Here is a 26,864-nt window from a genome sequence, read left to right on the forward strand (position 1 = left end):
TGTTTTATATTTTAATGTTATTATTTTATTTATTAAAAGATTTGTCTGTGAGCCAGATGCAGCCATCTAACGAGCCGCATCTGGCTCGCGAGCCATAGGTTCCTGACCCCTGTTATAACTGAAAGTAACAAATATGTGTTTAGAATTAACGTATGTGTTTGTGTGTAAGTCTGAGCCTGCAAAACACTGACAAAAAAATTGGGAAGATAAATATCAAGATGCTGTTAACAGTGGTTACCTACTGAGTGGTAAGATAAAAACTTTTTTCTTTCTGCTTACTTGTATTTTCTGTACTTTACAATTTATATCATCAGATTTTGGTAAAGGGAAAAGTAAACTATTTTAAAATTTTATGTAAAAAAAACCCCTCTGAACTGACAAACTGACACTTCTCACAACTTCAGAGCTATATTACTACAGGAAATTAATCAACCTCTTATTAACTCATAATGAAAAAAAATCACATTTTCAAATTATAACAATCACTTTAAAAAGCACTGTGTCTGTTAAGGCACAATATACCCATTAAATTTATCCATAAAACATCTCCCTGGCAGGTTAGCTCAGCTATAAAGTGTCAACCCAGTGTTGATTGTACTGGGTTTGATTCCAAGTGAGGGCGCACATGGGAAGCAACCATCTGCTTCTCTACCCCTCCCCTTCCCCATTTCTCTCTCTCTTTCTCCCTCCCACAGCCATGGCTCAAATGGTTCAAGCGAGCTGGCCCTGGCCACTGAGAATGGCTGCATGGCCTGGTCTCAGGTGCTAAAAATACCTTGGTTGCTAAGCAATGAAGCAGCAGCCCCAGATGGGCCGAGTATCACCTGGTAGGGGCTTGCCAGCTGGTTCCCGGTCGAGGTGCATGCAGAAGTCTGTCTCAATGCCTCCCTGCTTCTCACTTAATAAAAAATAAAAGAAGACTGACCAGGTGGTGGTGCAGTGGATAGAATGTTGGCCTGGGACACAGAGGACCCAGATTCAAAGCCCTGAGGTTGCCGGCCTGAGAATGGACTCATCCAGCTTGACCACAAACTCACCAGCATAAGCTCAGGGTCACTGGCTTGAGCATGGGATTATAGATACAACCCCATGGTTGCTGGCTTGAGCCCAAAGGTCATTAACTTGAAGCCCAAGGTCACTGGCTTGAGCAAGGGGTCATTCGCTCTGCTGTAGCCCCTGAGTCAAGGCACATATGAGAAAGCAATCAATGAATAACTAAGGTGCCATAATGAAGAACTGTTGCTTCTCATCTTCCTCCCTGTCTATCCCTATCCCTCTGTCTCTTTCTGTCCCTGTTTCTCTCACTAAATGAATAAATAGGAAAAAATCATCCTCTCATTCAACTAATGAAATCATGTCATTTAGTAGCATACAAATAACTAAGACATAATGTTCAAGAAAATTTTAGTGATTTTAATACATGACTGACTCAGAAATAATATATAGGCAAATAATTCACTAATCATTTCAATTTTACACAATCGTTCAGCAACAGCAGCAATGTCTGTGGTAAAAAGCACATAATTGCATATTACCCCCTTAGTTTTCCCAATCCTATAACCAAGAAAGCTTCTAATATTCCCACTCAATAAATGCAGAGTTTGATGTATAAGGCCAAGGTCACCAAGCAAACAGATGTGAATGCCAGGGTAAAACACTGATTCATAATTAATTTTTAGACTATACTGCAAAACTCACACATTCAACCAGACCTTGAATTAACAGAATCATAGCATATTCACAACCAAGAACAACACAAAAACAAAAAACACCTCTAAGTTTGTTTTTCGTTTTAGCAACTTGTATTTTTTTTAAAGTCTATCTCAATACATGCTGACATTAACTGACACCAAGAAGGATTTCAATAATGCATAATTTTTTCAGCTTTTGGTGGATTTTTTTTGTTTTTGTTACATCTACAAAGATGCAAGAAACAACAAAAAATGAAGTAACTCTTATTTTAAAAATAGTATATATAACATACAGCTCATGTTTTTTCTCTTGCAGATGCTCCATATACCTATGACAGGCACTAACAGTCTCCTTCTCTATTTGGTTCTTAATATAGTCTAACTTGAAAATATGGATGGATAGAAAATAAAGGTGAAAAGTCAATGCCTCAACCCAACATATCTGTGGTTAACTCCTCGGATAGCATTAATAAAAATATAAAGATAAACGGAGACTCAAAAAACAGAAGGGCTTTTGAATGATTTTTAAAGCTAAAGTAATATACTGAAATGATAAACAGATATAAATGAACTCAGTGATATAAGTGCAGAACCATAGATATAAAGGAACAAATTACTATTTTCATCTTCAGTGACTTATAAGATGGTAGCTGCAGAAAGAAAGAGCTTACTTATATAACTCATTAACATTAAGAACATTTTTATGGTTTTACTCATATACTTCTCTGTTTTTTTATTATTATTTACCAAAGCCAGGACTCCCTTGATCTGTAGCTGGCAATGCTAGGCAATACACGAGCTTAACTAGAATATTAGAAATATCATTAGAATTCAAATTATCAGATTAGCTCACAAAATAAAATTTACAAACCTAAGATTATTGCTCCTGCTAAATACACTGGTTAAGATTAAAACAGTATTTTTAATAAATGTGTGTATACAAACAGATATGTCATTCACACAGAAGAAAATCTTAAATTTGGGAAGTGGGGGTTAAAAAGTAAATAAGGATATATTCATAGTAAAAGTAAGACTTCTATAACGGCTAACCCAAAGGTAACTGGACCCACTGTGACAGATTTTCTCTGTATCTTCCCATATGTATTATACACTTAAACAAACATACACATATATAAGACATGTACATTTTTTAAACAATGCAATCTATAGAAAGAAAAAAGACAATGACAACATTTTGGTATTTGGTATTTTTTGACATCCACACATTTCCATTAAAACTTTCCCACAGAACACAGAAATTAACAAAGCATTGTCATCAAGATGTAAAAATCAACAACTGGAGAACAAAACAAGGAAAGTATTTAACAAATGTACTGCCCTGGCCCGGTATCTCAGTTGTGTTAGTGTCATCACAATACGCTAATATTGCAGGTTCACTACCTGGTCAGGGTACATACCGTATTTTTCGCTCCGTAAGATGCACTTTTTCCCCCCAAAAGTAGAGGGTAAAATGCCTGTGCTTCTTACGGAGCGAATGTTCATTTTTTTTTAGTTGCTGCAGGGCACTGCGCCGGTAAACATATGTAGAATGAGCACCAGTGGGAGTGTAATTATACCCGCCACGGAGCTGTGTGGAACCCTGGCATCTGCTCAGTGATCTTCTGGTTCCAGTTTCCACAGTTGCATGCAGCACAGGAGGGAAGGCGAGTGATGTTGTGTGGGCACATTCATCTGGCATCATCGAGGGCAGACACGAGAGGCACGCTGTAGCGGTGGACGGTTGCACTGCAGCTGCTGGAGCTCTGTGTGAAGTGCTGAAATCATTTGCTGCCCTATTAATGCTTGACCAGTTTAGAGCACGTATTAGCGAAATCCCAAAAAAATCTTTAAATAAGTGAAGATTCACCTAGCTCTAATCCCTGTGGGTCTTACCAGTCAGTTGCAACCTCTGGACATTTCCGTCAACAAACCGTTTAAAGTCTTTATGCGAAAAGAGTGGAACAAATGGATGGCTGCTGGTAATCATGATCTGACACCAACAGGATGAATGAAGAGACCCATTATCACTCAAGTTTGTGAATGGGTGAAAACATCATGGTAGTCAGTGTAGTATGAAACCGTGGTACAGTCATTCAAAAAAAGTGGCAGTAGCAATGCCATAGATACCATTGAGGACGGTATAATACGTGAAAATATCAAAGAAAGTGATACCAGTGATTGTGAACAACTGAGCTTAAATTCTGACACTAGCGATAATGAGTTCCTGGGGTTCCCGGACAACTAAAAGAGTATCTGAATATTAAAGTCTCTTCTCATTTGTTAATAACAGTGCTAATGGTTGTTAACAATGCTGTTGAATTTACATTGTTGAAATATTGTGGTATATTTTATTAAATATTTTAACATCATTTGGTTCAGAATATTTATTATTTTCCTTCTTAAAACCCTAGGTGTTAGGCCCTGGCCAGTTGGCTCAGTGGTAGAGCGTTGGCCTGGCGTGCAGGAGTCCCGGGTTCGATTCCCAGCCAGGGCACACAGGAAAAGCGCCCAACTGCTTCTCCACCCCTCCCCCTCTCCTTCCTCACTCTCTCTCTCTTCCCCTCCCGCAGTCAAGGCTCCATTGGAGCAAGGTTGGCCCGGGCGCTGAAGATGGCTCCATGGCCTCGGCGTCAGGTGCTAGAATGGCCCTGGTTGCAACAGAGCAATGCCCCAGATGGGCAGAGCATCGCCCCCTGGTGGGAATGCCAGGTGGATCCCGGTCGGGTGCATGCGGGAGTCTGTCTGACTGCCTGCCCGTTTCCAACTTCAGAAAAAATACAAAAATAAATAAATAAAATAAAAAACCCTAGGTGTGTCTTATGGTCAGGTGTGTCTTATGGAGCGAAAAATGTACATGAAATCAACAACTGAATGCATAAATAAGCAGAACACCAAATTGATGTCTCTCTCTCTCTTAAATTCAATAAATAAATAAATTTTAAATGTGCTAACCACTCTCCACTCCACCTCCAAGAACATACTTATTCATGTGAGCATGCACTAGAAAGCTAGTCAAAAGAAGGTACAAACAGAATTAGCATGACAGGTGAACTTTAGATTTTGAAATACAAGACTTTGGTTACAGACGAGCTACAGTGAAGAAGCTACCTAAACTAGAATTCAGATAGAAGGCAAAAAAGAAAAAAGAGAGCATTCCAACAATGGAGCATTCAGTTCTTACAAACTAAAATTTAAGTCTAAATGCTTAATTTATAGTTAATTTTTTTTTGCACAAACATTTTACAGGTGATGTTTTATACTTTACATTGCATCACTTCGGAGAGAACAAAAAAGCTCAGTATTTTTCTACCATTAACGATGATAAATCTGATCATTTAGTTAATGTCATCCAATGTGCAAGCTTTGAAATGAAAAATTTCCCCTTTCTATTTAGATATTAGTTCTGAAAGCATTAAAATACTGAGGTAGTGATACTCCAGCTTATACATAAAACACATAACAGCACTGTTGATCTCATTTATGTCAATTTTCTAAATACTGCATGAAGCAGTCATTTCTAATGATTTAGACCAGTGGTAGTCAACCTGGTCCCTACCGTCCACTAGTGGGTGTTCCAGCTTTCATGGTGGGCGGTAGCAGAGCAACCAAAGTATAAATAAACTATAGTAAGTTGCTTTATAAAGACTTATTCTGCCAAACTTAGCGAAAATCCTACATAAAGTACTTGGTAAGTAATTATTATTATATGCTTTAACTTGCTGTAACTGCTTTATAAATTTTATGAAGTAAAGTTACTTCTCTACTTTATAAATCACCATTACTGTGGAACCAGAGGGGGGTTAGAAAATTTTACTACTAACAATAGATACAAAAGTGGGTGGTAAGTATAAAAAGGTTGACTACCCCTGATCTAGACTCATCTTTCTTCAACCTTGAACTACTTTTAGATTTTGGCACTCATATGTTCTACTTCTATTATAATTAGTATTCCTTTTTCTCTCCAAAATAAGAAATACAATATATAACCATCCGTGGCTCAGTACATACTATAAGGGGCAAACTAGTTATGTTAACTACAAATTGTAAGCAAACACATCATTCAATATTTTTATTTCATACGAAATACAGAAGATAAAAGAATGAGTTAAAGAACACCTCTCAAACAACTGGGATAAAAATAGGTTGAGGCACCTAAAAATAAGATGACTTTATTTTTTTAAAACATTTTTTTTAGTTTTTATTTATTTATTTTAGAGAGAGGAGAGAGAGAGAGAGAGAGAGAGAGAGAGAGAGAGAGAGAGAAGGGGGGAGGAGCAGGAAGCATCAACTCCCATATGTGTCTTGACCAGGCAAGCCCAAGGTTTTGAACCAGCAACCTCAGCATTCCAGGTCAACGCTTTATCCACTGCGCCACCACAGGACAGGCGGCTTGTCTATTTTTTAAAAATTAAGTGCCTGATCAGGCAGTGGCACAGTGGATAGAGCACTGGACTGGGATGTGGAGGACCCAGGTTTGAGACCCCGAGGTCGCCAGCTTCAGCGCAGGCTCTTTGAGCAAGGCTCACCAGCTTGAGCACAAGGTTGCCGGCTCAAGCAAGGGGTCACTAGGTCTGCTGTAGCCTCCCAGTCAAGGCACATATGAGAAATCAATCAATGAACAACTAAGGAAACGCAACGAAGAATTGATGTTTCTCATCTCTCTCCCTTCCTGTCTGACTGTTCCTATCTGTCCCTCTCTCTGACTCTCCCTGTCTCTGCCAAATAAGTAAATAAATAAATAATTTTATAGAAAAGGAGTTAGTCTAGTTTTTGGGTTTTTTTTGTATTTCTCTGAAACTGGAAATGGGGAGAGACAGTCAGACAGATTCCCGCATGTGCCCCACCGGGATCCACTCGGCACGCCCACCAGGGGGCACGCTCCGCCCCTCCGGGGAGTCGCTCCATCGCGACCAGAGCTACTCTAGCGCCTGGAGCAGAGGCCAAGGAGCCATCCCCAGCGCCCGGGCCATCTTTGCTCCAATGGAGCCTCGGCTGCGGGAGGGGAAGAGAGAGACAGAGAGGAAGGAGAGGGGGAGGGGTGGAGAAGCAGATGGGCGCTTCTCCTGTGTGCCCTGGCCGGGAATCAAACCCAGGACTTCTGCACGCCAGGCCGATGCTCTACCACTGAGCCAACCGGCCAGGGCCTAGATTTTTTTTTTTTAAGAGACAAAGACAATAATCATAGGCCTTAATGTGGTCAATTACCCACAGGCACATGCATGGCGACAGCTACTCTACAAGATTTTTTGTAATTATTTGCATAAATTTAAATATGAAGTAAATATTCATCTATAGTAAAATTACTGTTATTTTTATTAGGCATAATGTTGTTGATGCAGTCATATACAGAAATGACATTTGTCGGCAATGTAGACATTTTATTTTTATGAAAATAAAAACTCCGACACAAAGGTTCATAAAGGGATTTATTCATAATAGCCCCAAATTGATTACAGCCTATATATCCAACAACAAACAAAAGCTAAAGACTGAATATATTCATACAACAGAATGCTATATACCAATAAAAAAATACTGATATGTGCAATAACATGAATGACTCTTAAAAGACTGCCTCACTAAAAAAACCCAAAAAACTACACAGTGTGTTTGTCTATATGAAATTCTACTGAAAAATTCTGTCACACGTAGTGATAGAAAGCAGAACAAGAGTTGCCTGAGATAAGGATGGTAGGATGGTAATTGACTGAGAAGGGATACAAGGAAACTTTTGGGGATGCTAGAACTGTTTTTCATCTTGACTGTGATGGTGATAGTGACTATTAAGAGTAATCACAAAAATGTATACATTGGTCAAAACTAAAATTACACACTTGAAATTCACATACATCTTATATGAACACTATTCCTCAATAAACTTGATTTTGAGACACGAACTTCAAGAAAAAGATCCCATTCACAACTGCATGAAAAAAAAATACCTAGGAATAAATTTAAAGAGGTGAAAGTCCTATATATAACGTAAACTCGAAGACACTGATAAAAGAAACTGAAGACACAAATATTCCACACTCAAAATTGAAAGAATATTGTTAAAATGTCCATACTACCCAAGGCAATCTACAGAGTCAATGCAATCTCTATCAAATTACCAAAATCATTTTTCACAAATAGAACAAACAGTCCTAAAAATTCTATTGGAACCAAAAGAGATGCCAAATCTCCAAAAGCAACCCTGAGAAAGCATCATGCTTCCTTATTTCAAACTATATTACAAAGCTACAGTAATCAAAACAGAATGAAATTGGCCTATAAAGAGACACATAGATCAATGAAACAGAACAAAGAACCCAGAAATAAACCCACCCATATTCGTCAATTTATGAAGACGCCAAGAACATATACAATGGCAAAAGGATAGTCTCTTCAAGACACTGGTGGAAAAACTGGACAATCACATGCAACAAAATGAAACTAGACCACTATCTAACAACATACACAAAAATTAACTAAAAATGAATAAAAGATTTGAATAAGACCTAAAACCATAAAACTTTTAGAAGAAAGCAGGTGGTAAGCTTCTGGACTTCACTCTTGGTGATGATCTTTTGGATTTGAAACCAAAAGCAAATACAAAGAAGTGGAACTATATCAAACTAAAAAGCATCTGCACAACAAAGGAAACCATAAGGCAACCTACCAAATAGGGGAAAATATTTGCAAAGTATCTATCTGGTAAGCAGTTAATATCCAAACTATCTAAAAAACACAACTCAGTAACAAAAAACAGTCTGATTAAAAAATGGGCAGAGGATAAAAATAGACATTTTTTCAAGACGACATATAGATAACCAAGAGTTACATGAAAATATGCTCCACACATCACTAGTCATCACAAAAATATCAAATAAATCACAATGAAATGTCACCTCACACTGTTAGAATGGCTATTATACAAAGACAAGAGATAATGAGTATTGGTGAAAATGAGGAAAAAAATCTTTATGTCCTTTTGGTAGAAATGTTAACTGGTTAAAACAATATAGACAACTATATAGAGGTTCCTCAAAAATTTGAAAAATATAACTATCATATGACCCAGCAATTAAACCTCTGGGTATTTATCCACAGGAAACAAAAACACTATTTCCTAGAGATATCTACACTCTCCTCCCATTCACTGCAACATTATTTACAGTAGCCAAGGCATGGAAGCAACTCAAGCTTCCGTCAATAAAGAAATGGATAGCCTAACCTGTGGCGGCACAGTGGATAAAGCACTGGCCTGGAGTGCCAAGGTCTCCAGTTTAAAACTCTGGGCTTACCCGGCCAAGGCACATATGAGAAGTAACTACTACTACAAGTTGCTGCTTCCCGCTCTTCCCCCTTCTCTCTCCCTTCTAAAAATCAATCAATAAAATGTTTAAAAAAATAAATGGATAAAAATCTCTCTCTCTCTCTCTCACTCACACACACACACACACACACACACTACACACTAAAGTAAAAAGGAAGAAAATCTTGTCATTTGTGACAGCATGGATGCACCTTGAGGTCATTATGCTAAGTGAAATAAATCAGACAAGGAAAGACAAATACTGTATGAGCTCACTGATAAGCAGAATCTAATAATACAAAAACAACCTTCCTCCACCACCCACCCAAAAAAACACCCCCCTAAACTCACAAATACAGAGAGTGGATTGGTGGTTGCCAGAGGTGAGAGGGGGAGGTCAAGGTGGGCAAAATTAGTGAAGGCAAACAAAAAGTATAAACTTCCAGTTATAAATTAAGTCAGTCCTGGGGATATAATATATAGCATATTGACTATAGTTAATAATACTGTATTGTATATCTAAAAGTTGCTAAGATTATGTATTAAAAGTTCTCATCACAAAAAAAAAAAATTGTTAACTGTGTGGTGATGGACATTAACTAGTTTTTTTGTGGTTATCACTATATAATCCATATATATATAGAATCATTATGTTGCATACCTGAAATAGTATACAGTCATGTGTCACTTAACGACATGAATACATCTAAGAGATGCACTGATAGGTAATTTTGCCAATGTTCAAACATCATAATATACCTACATAAACCTAGGTGGTATAACTTATTGCTCCTAGGCTACAAGCTTATACAGCATGTTACTGTACCAAACAACTCAAGATTAAATCAAGGACAAGAGAAAATGATGCAATCAAGACGTGCTAAACACGAGATATATGAGGCTACTGCCTGCATAAAAAGTCACACTGTTTACTGCAAAGTTTTCTTTTTGTAAGTACAAACAGTATACTCTAAAGTAACAATAAAAGTATATAAATAACTATAGTATTTCAATAAGTAAAAAGTCTATGTAAAGATAATGATAAAAGTATAGTATAGCAAATACACTGCTCACAAAAATCAATGGATTTTGAAATATCCCCTAATTTTTGAGAGCAGTATACATAAACTAGTAATACAGTCTTTTATTATGTACTATGCATAATTTGTTTGCTATACTTTTTTATGGTTGGCAATACAATAAGTTTATTAATACCAGTATAGCCACAAACATGTGAGCTACCACTTTACTATAGCTGTGACATAACTATGCAATAGGAATTTTTCACCTCCATTATAATCTTATGGGACAGGCATTATATATGCAGTCTGTTGTTGACCAAACGCCATTCTATGTCACATAACTACATTGTTATATGTCAATTATACCCAGAGGTGGATTTAGGTCAGTTGAGGCCCCGGATGCAGAAGAAAATATTGGGCCTCTTAAAATAAAGAGGGAAAATAAAAATAAATGTTAATCATATTTTTAAATAAATAAATAAAAATTATGTACTGTTAATATTAAAATTGCATATATGAAACCAAACTTGGTGTCATCAGAAAAAAGTGTCACGTTGGGGTTTTAAAGGACCCTTCAGAAGTTGGGGGCCCGGGGCACACGTTCATGCGCCCACTGTTAAATTTGCCTCTGATTACACCCCAATAACAAAAAACGAACACTAGTAAAAAAGGTATCTTGACACAATATTTGAAGTTTCCACAGATGCACACTTGCATCAAAGTTTAATAAATTGTATTTTTTAAATATATACTTTTGGGCCCTGGTCAGTTGGCTCAGCAGTAGAGCATCGGCCAGGGCATGTGGAAGTCCTGGGTTTGATTCCCAGCCAGGGCACACAGGAGAAGCGCCCATCTGCTTCTCCACCCTTCCCCTCTCCTTCCTCTCTATCTCTCTCCACCTCCCGCAGACAAGGCTCCATTGAAGCAAAGTTGGCCTGGGTGCTGAGGATTGCTCCACAGCCTCCGCCGCAGATGCTAAATGGCTCTGGCTGCAACAGAAGGCCCCAGATGGGCAGAGTATCGCTCCCTGGTGGGCATGCAGGAGTCAGTCTGACTGCCTCCCGCTTCTAACTTTGGAAAAATACATAAATAAATAAATAAATAAATAAATAAATAAATAAATAAATACACTTTTGTACGTCATTTCTAATTCAATTAAGCTGTTATAAACAAAGTTAAATATAGTCTTAAATAATTACTTCCCTCTATCCTCGTCCATAAATAAAAAACCAACAACAAATCTCCTCATAAACTATGGAACATTAAATGACATTAATTAAAATAAGGATATAGGTGTGGCAAGAACTTTGTGGCTCAAATTTCATTCCTCACCACCATCTTTTCCCCAACCAACTTCCAGCCAAGAGTAACCAGTTAACATGGTCCAGTCACAGAGATGTGAAGACTGCTTTGGAGTTCCTGGTACAGTCATTGTTGCTTCCCATTCCTCTTATCTTTCAGTGCTTAGGGCCGTAACAACCATATGCAAACATGAAACAGAGGCCAACAATTAATCATGGAGACATGGGTTTTTATATCATTGTACCAATTAATCAATACTAGCAATTATAGAAAAGTTCTATTTTATCAATCTTATGAAGTGAGGTTTTCTGTTATCTAATGCTAAATTCAAATACAGTCACCATTTGTTTTAAATTGAGGTATAATTAACATATCATAAAATACACCCTTTTAAAGCATATAATTCAGTAACTTTAGTGTATTCACAAGGTTATATAAACATCACCACTATCAAATTACAGAATATTTTTATCATTCAAAAAACTATCCTATAGGCCCTGGCCAGTTGGCTCAGAGGTAGAGCGTCGGCCTGGCGTGCAGAAGTCCCGGGTTCGATTCCCGGCCAGGGCACACAGAAGCGCCCATCTGCTTCTCCATCCCTCCCCCTCTCCTTCCTCTCTGTCTCTCTCTTCCCCTCCCGCAGCCAAGGCTCCACTGGAGCAAAGATGGCCCGGGCGCTGGGGATGGCTCTGTGGCCTCTGCCTCAGGTGCTAGAATGGCTCTGGATGCAACAGAGCGAAGCCCCAGAGGGGCAGAACATCGCCCCCTGGTGGGCATGCCGGGTGGATCCCGGTTGGGCGCATGCAGCAGTCTGTCTGACTGCCTCCCCATTTCCAGCTTCGGAAAAATGAAAAAAAAAAAGAAAAAAAAAAACCAAAAAATTATCCTATAACGATTAGCATTAACTCCGCATTTCCCCTAAACGTGAGCCATGAAAATCACTAAATCTATTTTCTATCTCTCTTAATTTTCCTATTCTGAACATTTCACATAAATAGATTCATACACTACATGAACTTTTGGGTTTGGCTTTTTTCACTTTGCATAATATTTTTAAGGTTCATGTTATAGCATGAATCAGCACTTCATTTTTATGGCTAAAAATTCATTGTATAAAATACCACATTTTGTTTATCCATTCACCAGTTGGAGAAAAGAGCAATATACAAAAAAACAATATTCTGTGCTAGAGAAACAATAATCTTAAAAATGTGAGACTAAATGTTTTCCCCACAACAGCAACAAGACTATATAATACTTTTGAACGAATCAGATTAGGACTAACTTGAAGAAACCTAATAAAAGATATAAAAGCTATAATGTATCTGAAAAGCACTATCAGAGAGAATCAATTGTCATTTATATTAATAAATTTCATGTAACTCGAGAATCCAAAGGGCTTTCTGCTATAATATTTGAGGAAATGATCATGTGTTATAAGAACTAATGCTACAAATCAGCCAAAGATAAAAAAGGGTAAGTTGGAACCTGCTTCAACTATTATTAGACTGTCACAGAAAACTTAACATATAATAGTATTAAAATAGAAATAATAATATCAATAATACTAGTAGGCAATTGAGAAAAGACTGCCATAAAAACAAAGATTTTGAATAAACTAAGAGAAATCACTCAAATCAATGGAAATAGATCTTTTTTTTTTATAAATAAAATTTTATTTTAATGGGGTGACATCAATAAATCAGGGTACATATATCCAACGAAAACATTTCCAGGTTATCTTGTCATTTAGTTCTGTTGCATACCCATCACCCAAAGAGAGATCGTCCTCCATCACCCTCTATCCAGTTTTCTTTGTACCCCTCCCCCTCCCCCTCTCCTTCCTCCCCTCCCGCAATCCCCTTTAACCACCCCACTCCTGTTCATGTCTCTTAGTTTCATTTTTATGTCCCATCAATGTATGGAATCCTGTAGTTCTTGTTTTTTTCTGATTCACTTATTTCACTCTGCATAATGTTATCAAGATTCCACCATTCTGCTGTAAGTGATCCGATGTCATCATTTCTTCTAGCTGAATAGTATACCATGGTGTATATGTGCCCCATCTTCTTTATCCAGTCTTCTATTTTTTTTACAGTGATTAAAAGCCTTTAAGATATCTTATTTTTTTTTAAGTGCTAGGAATCTTCTAGACATAAACTAGGCGCCCTAATGTTGTAAGACATACCATAACCTCAAGATGAATGTGAATTATAAAGCATAAAAACAATAAAAATCTTGTAAGAAAGTGTCCGGAAAACATCTTATTCACAACTCAAAACTAAAATGTTTAAGAGATTTATATAAAAATTAAAAGGTTTTGTACATGGGGAAAAATAAAAACATATCACAAAGTATTATAGTTTTAAAAAGACACAATTTGTAAAAGACAAACAACTCAAATAGAATGTGGGCAAAAACATCAAAAGAACAAATCACAAAAGAGCAAAATCAACTGTCCATGAATGGTAAGAAAAGATGCTCAAATTCATAAGTACTCAAAGAAACTCAAATTAAAAGTAACAATAAACATCATATCTATTAGGCTGACAAATGTCTGAAAAGCTACAGTGCAATTTCTGGCAGCAATGCAGGAGAAAATATTCTCACAAATTGCTAGTGGAAATTTTTTTGTGGAAAGCAATTTGGCAACATTTACTGAAATAAAAGTATATAAGGCCTTTAACTGCAAATTCAACTTCTGGAAATCCATCCCACAGAAATGAAAGCATCTGAAAGAACAAACAGTATATGCAAAGATACAATATTATTTAAAATGGCAAAGAACTGAAACAATATTACCATAAATGTGGAATGGTTAAATAAATTTTATATTACATACCATGAAGCATCAGTTATGGAATCATGAAAATAATGAATTGGTTATGCCTTAGATGGACAGCAGAGTTATACTTTAGATAGGAAATTTCTCTGAAGTATTATTAGTGAAAACAGAAAGCTGTAGAAAAGTATATATAATAATTCTATTTTTTAAAACTCACCATCACAACAAGCCTATATATGTAATTGGGAATACAAATATCTGTATAAGATTATAAAGAAAGAGATAAGAATGGCAGAGGAGGATAAATTCTCATTTCTGACTTTATATAAAATTATAAACTAAATGTTTTTAAATTTTAAACATGTCAAGGTATAAATGGTGTACGTGGACAATGTAAAGATAAAAGTATTCCTGATATAATAAAGAAACCAAAAATAAGCACTGATTATTGCAACACTAAAAAAATGGTAAAAATATATAAATATGAAGTATAAATGTAATTATCAAATTATACTGAGGAAAAGAAAATCATTTAAAGTTGTGATATCACTGACTAAAGTCATATTATCTGAAAAGTATAGTTCAGAATCAACTTACCTATGTCCTAGTGGCAGAATATACATCTTTTATGCTGGAACTGAAAACTATTTAATTTTAAGACTTAAATGAGCAGCTTTCATATATGAAATTAAGCCTTTAGTTATATTACAAATCTGCCTGTAGCCTTAGAGGAACAGTATATACTGCTCACAAAAATTAGGGGATATTTCAAAAATGAATATGAAGTGATAAAATAACCCCTAATTTTTGTGAGCAGTATGCTTCCTTAACACAGGCTTAATCTAAAGAAGGAAGCATATAAACCTAAATTCATATGAGAACTGAAATACCAAGCTATACAAACTATTTATAAATAAACATATTACCTGCAATTTATAACTCTGGTACTGTATAAACAAAATGCCTTTATTTTTTAAAAATAAACTAAACATCAACAAACTGAACTCAATAAATCACTAAAAGAATTACACACCATGACCAAACGAAATTTATTCCTAAAAAGCAAACCTGATTAAACATAAAAAAATCAATCAAGGCAATAAACCACATTAATGAAATGGAGGTGGGGGGATTACAAGATCTTCACAATTGATACAGAAAAATCATTTCCCAAAATTCAACACAATTTTATGATTTAAACCTCTCAAGTAATAATACAAGAAAACCATTTCAACATGATAAAGGCTATATATGAAAAAAAAAAAAATCATACCATACTCAGTAGTAAAAGGCTGAAAGCTTTTCTCTAATCTCAAAAAGTTAAGGATGTCTACTTTTACCATTCTATTCAACATTGTTCTGTAAGTCTTAAGTGGCTAGACACCACAGCAATTTGGCAAGAAAAAACACATACAAATTAGAAAAGTAAAACTCTCTCAGTTTTGGCCCTGGCCGGTTGGCTCAGTATTAGAGCGTCAGTTCGATTTCCGGCCAGGGCACACAGGAGAAGCGCCCATTTGCTTCTCCAACCCCCCCCCCTTCCTCTCTGTCTCTTTCTTCACCTCCCGCAGCCAAGGCTCCATTGGAGCAAGGATGGCCCGGGCACTGGGGATGGCTCCTTGGCCTCTGCCCCAGGCGCTAGAGTGGCTCTGGTCGCGGCAGAGCATCACCCCCTGGTGGGCAGAGCGTGGCCCCTGGTGGGAGTGCTGGGTGGATCCCGGTCGGGCGCATGCGGGAGTCTGTCTGACTGTCTCTCCCCGTTTCCGGCTTCAGAGAAAAAAAAAAAAAAAAAGAAAACTCTCTCAGTTTGTATATGACATATATAAAAAGTAAAGATTCCACAAAAAAGAACTTTTAGAACAAAAATTTTAGCAAAATTGCATTATACAATATCAACACTCAAAATCTGTTGTGTCTCAGAAAGATCCAAGATGGCAACAGAGTAGATGAATGTTACCCTCCTCTCCTCCCAGGAACAAAATGGAATCACTACAAAATATAGACCAATCAGCCTGAATAACCAACTGAAGACTAAGAAAATTCTTATAACCAAGGATTTACAGAAGCCACATAAAGAATGGTAGGAAGGGTGAAGATGAGAAAAAGATGGGCCAGGCTCCCACAGGTAGCAGATGAGATTCTGGAGAAATCAGCTGCAAAGATTGCCCCAGAGAAGTTTGGGGAGCCCAGAGCACAAGAGCTGGGAAGAGGTGCCCATATAACATCTGACTGTAAAAAATCAGTGGGGATTCTGTCCACCAGGGAGAGACAGGGTGTAAAAATCAGTGGAGATTCTGTCCACCACTAGAAACACAGACACCCTCTTAAAGGGTCAAATGTGTAAAATCTTGTTCACAGCCACTCACCCTGGATTCTGGCATAGTGAGGGTGAAGCCGACTAACTAGTATTGTGAGGAGAAACGGGTTCGTGGCTCTGGGAAGAGAGCTAAAGGGATCACTGACCCGAATTCCTCTCTACCACGTAGCCTTCCTTCATAAAGGAGCACTCCCCTCCATATGAAATCAATCTGGGGGAAAGCAACAGCCCCACCTTCTGGTCTCCTATCACCCTACCCTGCAGAGCTTGGGGCTCTGCTGCCTTGGCCAGGGTGTGGAGGCCTTGGCAGACTGGGGGGTATCGGTGACTGAGTTATGTGGCTTTGGGGTGGGGACCAATCCCTCAACTTTCCCATAAATCTGACTTTTCCTCATAAGAAATCCATTACCCCAACTTCCAGACTCCTGCTGAAATCAGGCCTCACCCTGCTGAAATCAGGCTACTGGCATAATCTGGGACAGATCAAATTGTGTGGCTCTAGAACAAGGGCCATTTTTTCCTCACACAAAAACCAGTACAGAGCCCTCCCTTCATATAGACCAATCTAGATCTGTTTGGGCCTGATAAACTCTGCTGGCCTCAACTTGATAAATCCCTTAAGACCCTGCCCTACCCCAAAGGTGTGCAAGCACCAGGTGGGTGGCAACTAGACTTGGTATATACCCTGGGACATTTGCCAAGTGGACTCAGACCCAGCACTGGTACCAAGTTTGAAAATGTATCAATCTGGTGAATACCACCTGGCCCCTACCTGGTGACTCACTGAGATTCTACCTCATACAACTTGAGTACCTCCGGGACACTTTCAGTAACTGAACCTAACAGGCAAGTGGCAGGTGGAGGCAGATCCTAGGGTGCCTTGGGACTTGCTGACCTGTCCCCAGGCCCAGTACTGCTAAGCCAGTCATGGTGCACAACCTGTTCCCTCCTGCACACACCCAGGCCCAGCAGTTAGTCACAAACTGTGGATAGATTTGTAGTTCTGAATAGACAACCTAAGGCTGGTCACAGGCAGCAATTGACATTGGACTGCACTAGAGTCCTTCCCAAGAGGCTCCAGAATCAACATACAGAGTGGCCAGCTTTAGTTAACATCAAAGCAGGATCTACTTAGCTTCACAAGCAGCATATCCAAAAGGCGATCTTGTTAGACACAAGACCCTGCTGAAGTGAATTCTGCTTTGTGCGGTCAGCAGCAGCTAGCAGCACATGGACTGTGGTAGAGTTGACCTTCAATCAGCCAGTCTGAGGGTCAACTCCACAAACAAAGAGGGCCAATTGCAATCAAGAGTCAAAAGGAGGGCCCACATAACCCACAAAGAAACATTCTGGAGCACCCAGCTCAGGTGATCAAGGAGACTGTGCCACTGTATCCCATAGGACACCTACTACATAAGGCCACCCTACCAAGATGGGTAGTCATAGAAGATGGACCTAATATATAAAAACAAAGAAAACAGCCAAAGATAAAAAAAACATGCCTCAAATGAAAGAACAGAAATAATCACCAGAAAAAAAGCTAAATGAAATGGAGGCAATCAATATACCAGATACAGAGTTCAAAAAAATGGTTATAATAATGCTCAAGAAAGTTAGTAAGAATAAAAAAAAGGATACAGAAACTATGAAAAAGAACCAGTCAGAAATGAAGAATACAATTATCTGAAATGAATAACACTAGAAGGAATGAACAGCAGGCTGGATGAAACAGAGGATTACTCAGAGATTTGGAAGACAAGGTAGCAGAAAACACCCAATCAACAATTTTTTTTTTAATGAGTAAGGGAACCTTTGAAATAACATGAAGCATAACATCTGTAGCATAGGAGTACCAGAAAGGAAAAGAAAAAGAGTAAGGGTTTGAGAATCTATTTAAACAAATAGGGCCCTGGCCAGTTGGCTCAGTGGTAGAGTGTTGGCCCAGCGTGTAGATGTCCTGGGTTTGATTCCTGGTCAGGGCACACAGGAGAGATGCCAATCTGCTTCTCCTCCTCGCTTCTCTCTCTATCTCTCTCTTCTCCTCTCCTCCTGCAGCCATGGTTAGATTCCAGTGAGTTGGCCCCGGGCACTGAGGATGGTTCCATAGCCTCTGCCTCAGGCATTATAAAATGGCTCCAGTTGTAACGAAGCAAGGGCCCAAGATAGGCAGAGCATTGCCCTCTAGTAGCCTTGCCAGGTAGACCCTGTTCAGGGCACATGTGGGAGTCTCTCTCTGCCTCTCACTAAATAAAAAAATAAACTAAACAAATAATATGACTAAAACTTTCCTACCCTGGTGAAGGAAACGCAGTCCCAAACAAGATGAACCCAAAAAGGCCTACACCAAGAGAAATCTCCCATACGACAGACAGCTGATTTCTCAACAGGAACATTTCAGGCCAGAACAGATTGGCATGATATTTCAAAGTGATGAAAAGCAAGGAATTACAACCAAGACTACACTATCCATCAATGCTATCACTTAAACTGAAGCAGAAATAGTTTCCCAGACAAGAAAAAGTTCATTATCACCAAACCAGTAACAAGGAATGTTAAAGGACTTGTTTAAAAGAAGGGGGGTAAAGCCCTGGCCAGTGTGCTCACTGGTACAGTGCTGGCCCGGCATGTGGATGTCCTGGGTTCAATTCCTGACCAGGGCACAAAGGAGAAGCACCTATCTGCTTCTCTCCTCTCCCCCCCTTCTCCTTTCTCTCTTTCTCTCTCTCTCTCTCTTTTTCTTCCACATCCAAGGCTCCACTGAAGCAAAGTTGGCCCGGGTGCTGAGGATGGCTCCATGGCCTCTGCCTCAGGCTCCAGAATGGCTCTGATTGCAACAGAGCAACACCCCAGATAGGCAGAGCATTGCTCTCTAGTGGGCATGCTGGGTGGGTCTCGGTGGGGTGCATGCGGGAGTCTGTCTCTCTGCTTCCCCGCTTCTCACTACAGGAAAAAAAGGGGGGGGGAGGGATACAGAGAGAAACAGCTAAAAAAATAAAATGGCTATTGTAAATAATGCTTCAATGAACATAGGGGCACACATATTCTTTTGAATTAGTATTCTAGATTTCTTCAAAGTAACTCCACATTGTTTTCCAGTGGCTGTGCAATCTGTATTCCCACCAAATATGCACGAGGGTTCCTCTTTCTCCACATCCTTGCCAACACTTGTAGTCTGTTGATTTAATGATGATAGCCATTCTGATAGGTGATTCTCATTGTAATTTTAATCTGCATTTCTCTGATGATTAGTGATGTTGAGCATCTTTTCCTATGACTATTGGCCATGAATGTCTTCTTCAAAGAAGTGTCTATTTAGGTCCTTGACCCATTTGTTAATTGGGTTGGGGGTTTTTTTAGTGTTGAGTTTTATAAGTTCTTTATAAATTTTGGAAAACCCCTTATCAGATGTGACATTGACAAATTCATTCTCCCATTCAGTAGAGTGGCTGTCTTTTCATTTTGTTGCGCATTTCCTTTGCTGTACAAAATATATATATATATTTTTTTTTTTCATTTTTCTGAAGCTGGAAACAGGGAGAGACAGTCAGACAGACTCCCGCATGCGCCTGACCGGGATCCACCCGGCACGCCCACCATGGGGCAACGCTCTGCCCACCAGGGGGCGATGCTCTGCCCATCCTGGGCGTCGCCATGTTGCGACCAGAGCCACTCTAGCGCCTGAGGCAGAGGCCACAGAGCCATCCCCAGCGCCCGGGCCATCTTTGCTCCAATGGAGCCTTGGCTGCGGGAGGAGAAGAGAGAGACAGAGAGGAAAGCGCGGCGGAGGGGTGGAGAAGCAAATGTGCGCTTCTCCTGTGTGCCCTGGCCGGGAATCGAACCCGGGTCCTCCGCACACTAGGCCGACGCTCTACCGCTGAGCCAACCGGCCAGGGCCAAAATATTTTTAGTTTGATGTAGTCTTATTTATTTTTGCCTTTGTTTCTGTTGCTTAAGGAGGTATCAAAAAAATGCAACAAGAAACGTCTGAGATTTTACAGCCTATGCCAAGATTGAGAAACAGCCCAAGTGCTCATCAGTAGATGAATGGATAAAAAAGCTGTGGTACATTTACACAACAGAATACTACTACTACTTTAAAAGAAAGAAAGAAAGAAAAACATCTGACCTGCCCAACATGGATGGACCTCAAATGTATTATGCTAAGTAAAGTAAGTCAGTCAGAGAAAGACAAGTACCATATGATTTCACCCTTATTTGAAATCTATTAAACAAAATAAACAAATAAAATGCAAACAGATTCATAGGAACAAAGAACAGACTGAAAGTTGTCAGAGGGCAGGGGTTGGGGGGCTGGGTAAAAAAGGTGAAGGGATTAATCAAAGAAAAAAGTCTCATAAACAAAGACAACAGTATGGTGATTACCAAAGGAAAAGGGTGAGTTGGGGGAGGTAGAAGAAATAAAGGTGATGGAAGGAGATTTGACTTGGGGTGGTAAACTCACAATGCAACACACAGATGATATATTACAGAATTGTACACCTAAAACCTATATAATTTTCTTAACCAATGACACTGCCATAAATTCAATTTAAAAAAAATCAGTTGTGTCTCCATAAATCACATATAAATTAAAAATAAAATAAAGAAATTCCTTTTATGATATCAAAAAGAGAACATTTAAACTTTTTAAAAGCCTTGTACACTAAAAAGAATACAAAGAACTCTTCAAACTCAATAGTAAATAAAAAGAATAATCCAATATTTAAAAGGGCAAAGAATCTGAAGATCTGAACAGATAGCTCACCAAAGAATATACACGGGTAGTATGTACACATATATGAAAAGATACTTAACATCATACAAAACAAAATGCTATTTACACGTGTCAGAGTGGCCAAAATCTGGAACACTTACAATATCAAATGTTGGACAGGATATAGAGTAACAGGAACTCTCTTACACTGCTGGCGAGAATGCAAAACAATAGAGCGACTTGAAAGATAGTTTGACAGTTTCTTATAAAATTAAACATACGCTGATCATATATAATCCAGCATCCAGCAACTACAAACCTTGGAAGTTATCCCAATGAACTGAAAACTTCTGTTCTCACGAAAACCTATACACAGATGTTTACAACAGTTTAATAAAATAACTGCTAAAACTTTGAAGCAACAAAGATATCCTTCAGCAGGTGAATGGATAAAGTATGGTATTATTCAGCAATAAAAAGAAATGTGTCTCAGAGACATGAAAAAAAATGGAGGAAGTTCAAATGCATCTTACTAAGCTTTGCTGAGGTCACCAATTCAAAACCCTGAGCTTGCCTGGTTAAGGCATATATTAGTAAGTGCAAGAAGCCAATCTGAAAACACCACTACATATAGAGTAATTCCAACTATATGGCATTCTGGAAAAAGCAAAACTATGGAAGACAGTAAAAAGATAGCAGTTGCCAGGATTTAAGGGAGTGGGAATGATGACTAGGTGAAGCACAGATTTTTAGGGCAATGAATCTATTCTGTATGACACTATAAAGATAGATTTGTTTGGCCTTTTTTAAAAAAAAATTTTATTTATTCATTTGAGAGAGGAGAGAGAAAGAGAGAGAGAGAAGGGGGGAGGAGCAGGAAACATCAACTCCCATATGTACCTTGACCAGGGAAGTCAGGGTTTCGAACCAGCGACCTCAGTGTTCCAGGTCGACGCTTTATCCATTGCGCCACCACAGTCAGGCCTTGTTTGGCTTTTGTCAGAACTCAGAGAATATACAAAAAGAATGAACAATAATGTAAACTATAGATTTTGGATGATAATGAAATTACAATGTAGGTCCACTGATTATACCCAATGCATCATTCTGTGCTAGTGAGGGAGGATGTACATCTGTGGTAGGGGCTATACATGAACTCTGCACTTTCAGCTCCATTTTTCTGTAAACCTAAATTGATCTTACCAGTTCAAATAAAATGAAGTATTGATAAACACAACAACATAAATAGAACTTAATTTCATTATGCATAGTGAAAGAAGCCAGAATCAAAAGCTTCCATACTAGATGGAAAAAAAGCAGAACTATAAGGTGAGAAAAAAGATCAGTGCTTGCCAGGCACTGGGCTTGGAGAAAGAGCTACCACACAGGGGCAAGAGAATTACTATATTACAACTCTGTATTTTAAGTCTGTTAATCAGTACAAAACTGGTGTTTATGCCAAAACTTACCAAAAAATATATATTTTACTGCATGCAAGTAATACCACAACAAATTTGACAAAGACTTTTGCTTTCCTTGACATCTCCCAGGATATTCTTTTGATAAGTTATTTATAACATTCAGGATTTTTCATTGTAAATGAAATTTAAAGATTTTAGACTTACGGATATAATGAATATAGTAATATCTTTTCTACTTTGTAAGTTAAAACTTAGAGATTACCACACTTTTGACTTTGAAATACATTACAAACTGAAGGCTTTCTCCCTTAAATCAGGAACAAGACAGGGTTGTCCACTCTCTCCACTAATGTGGTACTAGAGGTTCTCGCCACAGCAATCAGACAAGACAAAGAAATAAAAGGCATCCATATCGGAAAAGAAGAAGTAAAGGTATCACTTTTTGCAGATGATATGATCCTATACATCGAAAACCCCAAAGAATCCACAAAAAGACTACTAGAAACAATAAGCCAATACAGTAAGGTCGCAGAATACAAAATTAACATTCAGAAGTCAATAGCCTTTCTATATGCCAACAATGAAACAACTGAGAAGGAACTCAAAAGAATAATCCCCTTCACGATTGCAACAAAAAAAATAAAATACTTAGGAATAAACATAACAAAGAATGTAAAGGACTTATATAATGAAAACTATAAACCATTGTTAAGGGAAATTGAAAAAGATATAATGAGATGGAAGAATATACCTTGTTCTTGGCTAGGAAGAATAAATATAATCAAGATGGCTATATTACCCAAAGCAATATACAAATTCAATGCAATTCCCATCAAACTTCCAATGACGTTTTTTAAAGAAATAGAGCAAAAAATCATCAGATTTATATGGAACTATAAAAAACCCCGAATAGCCAAAGCAATCCTAAAGAAAAAGAATGAAGCTGGGGGCATTACAATACCTGACTTCAAACTCTATTATAGGGCCACGACAATCAAAACAGCATGGTATTGGCAGAAAAATAGACACTCAGACCAATGGAACAGAATAGAAAGTCCAGAAATAAAACCACATATATATAGTCAAATAATTTTTGATAAAGGGGCCAACAACACACAATGGAGAAAAGAAAGCCTCTTCAATAAATGGTGCTGGGAAAACTGGAAAGCCACATGCAAAAGAATGAAACTGGACTACAGTTTGTCCCCCTGTACTAAAATTAACTCAAAATGGATCAAAGATCTAAACATAAGACCTGAAACAATTAAGTACATAGAAGAAGACATAGGTACTCAACTCATGGACCTGGGTTTTAAAGAGCATTTTATGAATTTGACTCCAATGGCAAGAGAAGTGAAGGCAAAAATTAATGAATGGGACTACATCAGACTAAGAAGTTTTTGCTCAGCAAGAGAAACTGATAACAAAATAAACAGAAAGCCAACTAAATGGGAAATGATATTTTCAAACAACAGCTCAGATAAGGGCCTAATATCCAAAATATACAAAGAACTCATAAAACTCAACAACAAACAAACAAACAATCCCATAAAAAAATGGGAAGAGGATATGAACAGACACTTCTCCCAGGAAGAAATACAAATGGCCAACAGATATATGAAAAGATGCTCATCTTCTTTAGCTATTAGAGAAATGCAAATCAAAACAGCAATGAGATACCACCTCACACCTGTTCGATTAGCTATTATTAGCAAGACAGGTAATAGCAAATGTTGGAGAGGCTGTGGAGAAAAAGGAACCCTCATACACGGTTGGTGGGAATGTAAAGTAGTACAACCATTATGGAAGAAAGTATGGTGGTTCCTCAAAAAACTGAAAATAGAACTACCTTATGACCCAGCAATCCCTCTACTGGGTATATACCCCAAAAACTCAGAAACATTGATACGTAAAGACACATGCAGCCCCATGTTTATTGCAGCATTGTTCCCAGTGGCCAGGACATGGAAACAACCAAAAAGCCCGTCAATAGATGACTGGATAAAGAAGATGTGGCACATATACACTATGGAATACTACTCAGCCATAAGAAATGATGACATCGGAACATTTACAGCAAAATGGTGGGATCTAGATAACATGATACGAAGCGAAATAAGTAAATCAGAAAAAACCAGGAACTGCATTATTCCATACGTAGGTGGGACATAAAAGTGAAACTAAGAGACATTGATAAGAGTGTGGTGGTTACGGGGGGGAGGGGGGAATGGGAGAGGGAAAGGGGGAGGGGGAGGGGCACAAAGAAAACAAGATAGAAGGTGACAGAGGACAATCTGACTTTGGGTGACGGGTATGCATCATAATTGAACGACAAGATACCCTGGTCTTGTTATCTTTGAATATATGTATCCTGATTTATTGATGTCACCCCATTAAAAAAATAAAATTATTTAAAAAAAAAAAAAAAAAGAAAGAAAAGAAATACATTACATTTCTTATGTTCCTTAGGAATCTAGTTTCCTCATTTAATATTAATATCTTCCAAATTAAACAGTCAAGTACAATTCTGAAGTGTAGTCCCTAGACTACTAGCATCTGTATCTCCTGTGAACTTACTGCAAACTCCCAGGCCCCAGCCCTGACCAAATAAATTACAAACTCCCAATTTGGGGCCCAACAATTCCAATTTTAATAAGTCCTCCAGGTAATTCTAATACAATTTAAGAACCACTAGCCACCCTGGCAGGTTTGCTCAGTGAATAGAGCAATAGCCCAGCATGCGGACCTCCTAGGTTCAATCCCTGGTAGGGGCACACGTGAGAAACAACATTAGTTTCTCTTCTGCTCCCTCTCCCCCTTTTTTCTATCTTCCCCAATTGAAGCCAGAGGCTTGACTGGTTTGAGCATTGTCCTAGGCTCTGAGAAAAGCTCGGCTGATTTGAACATCAGCTCCAGACGGGGGTTGCCAGGTAGATCCAAGTAGAAGTGCATACAAGAGTCTGTCTTTCTAGCTGAACTCCTCTCACTAAAAAAAAACAAAAACACTAGCCACAACTCCAGACCAATTAAATCTTATTTCTGGGGTTGAAGAACAGCCACCAGTATTTTTTAAACTCCCAGATAATTCCAATGTGTAACCAATGTTGATTTTTTAGTAAATCTTGGGTGAACATCAGAGGTCAAATTTTTAACAAACACTCCAGCTGTTTCTCATGTCAACAGCCTAAGAATTTCTGATTAAAAATATAATTCAGTCATAAATATTGACAACCAACTACTACCACAATGCACGATACTACTTTTTTTTATTACTGGTAAACGTGATCTACTTGAATTCTTTGAAATTAGACACAACCCAGACATTTCAATATCTGGAATTATACAACTTAGAGAAATAGAAAATAAAGAGAATAAAAGTTGTATTCCCAGGATATCTTGTTTAACAGAGTAGTTGGAGAATATACATATTTCTAAAAGTTGAACTACACAGCAAATGTTTCAATAAACAAATATTAGATATATTTAGCACAAGTCAGATATTCAGGTTTTTTAATGAAATATACATAACTACAGACAACCACATGACTATTAAGCATTTAACCCAAACACAAGTCCTGTTTGCTTCTGATTTTTTAAAACATTTTTTAATCTGTGTACCCTAATAATGTATCAATGCCACCCTATTTAACTGTCTAAATTTAAAAAAAAAAACACATTTTTTGAAGAAAAATAAACAATAGTTGAGCAAACTGTCAACTTTTGCAATAACTCATGACATTAAATCATTTTGGAAAACTTAAAAAATAAAATTTAATTTGGAATTTTTATAATACTCCACTGTTCAACATTATTTCCCTTTTCTGTTTTCCCTGTACAGTATTTAAAAGCAGAATATATATATATATGGCAAACATCCTTAAATATATATGATAGTTTACAAACCACTTCCAGATATATTCTTTCAGCCTCATTCAGGCATCGTTATCAATTTACAGAACAGGACTAAAAGAGCTGTATAACTTGCCCAAAAATCAAATAAAAAGTGACAAAGCTAAGACTTAAACCTAAATATTCTCCAGCCTCCCAATGCTCATTTATTACATAGATTAATTCCTAAAGATCAGTCATTGACCACCATTTTAGACCTATTGGTTCCAGAAATAAAGTAGCAAAGTAATTCTTCTTAGGATGGTCCCTTACTTCCTGAAGGTGTAATTCTCTCTTCTTAAAATCCAGTTTCAACCTGACCAGGAGGTGGCACAAAGGATAGAGCATAGAACTGGGATGTGGAGGACCAAGGTTCAAGACCCCCAGGGTCGCCAGCTTGAGTGCGTGCTCATCTGCTTTGAACAAG

The 26,864-nt window shown here is 38.0% G+C and overlaps 1 protein-coding gene and 1 non-coding gene across 3 annotated transcripts in view; both read right to left on the minus strand.

Moving 5' to 3' along the window:
* Positions 1 to 26,864, minus strand: part of STAG1 (STAG1 cohesin complex component) — a 468,912-nt gene that overhangs the window by 381,110 nt on the left and 60,938 nt on the right. The window lies entirely within an intron of this gene.
* On the minus strand, positions 20,233 to 20,308 carry TRNAT-AGU (transfer RNA threonine (anticodon AGU)). The gene has a single exon. It is a non-coding gene; the product is annotated as a tRNA-Thr (tRNA).

The sequence above is a fragment of the Saccopteryx bilineata genome, chromosome 10 (genome assembly GCF_036850765.1).
Source record: "Saccopteryx bilineata isolate mSacBil1 chromosome 10, mSacBil1_pri_phased_curated, whole genome shotgun sequence".
Lineage (NCBI taxonomy): Eukaryota > Metazoa > Chordata > Mammalia > Chiroptera > Emballonuridae > Saccopteryx > Saccopteryx bilineata.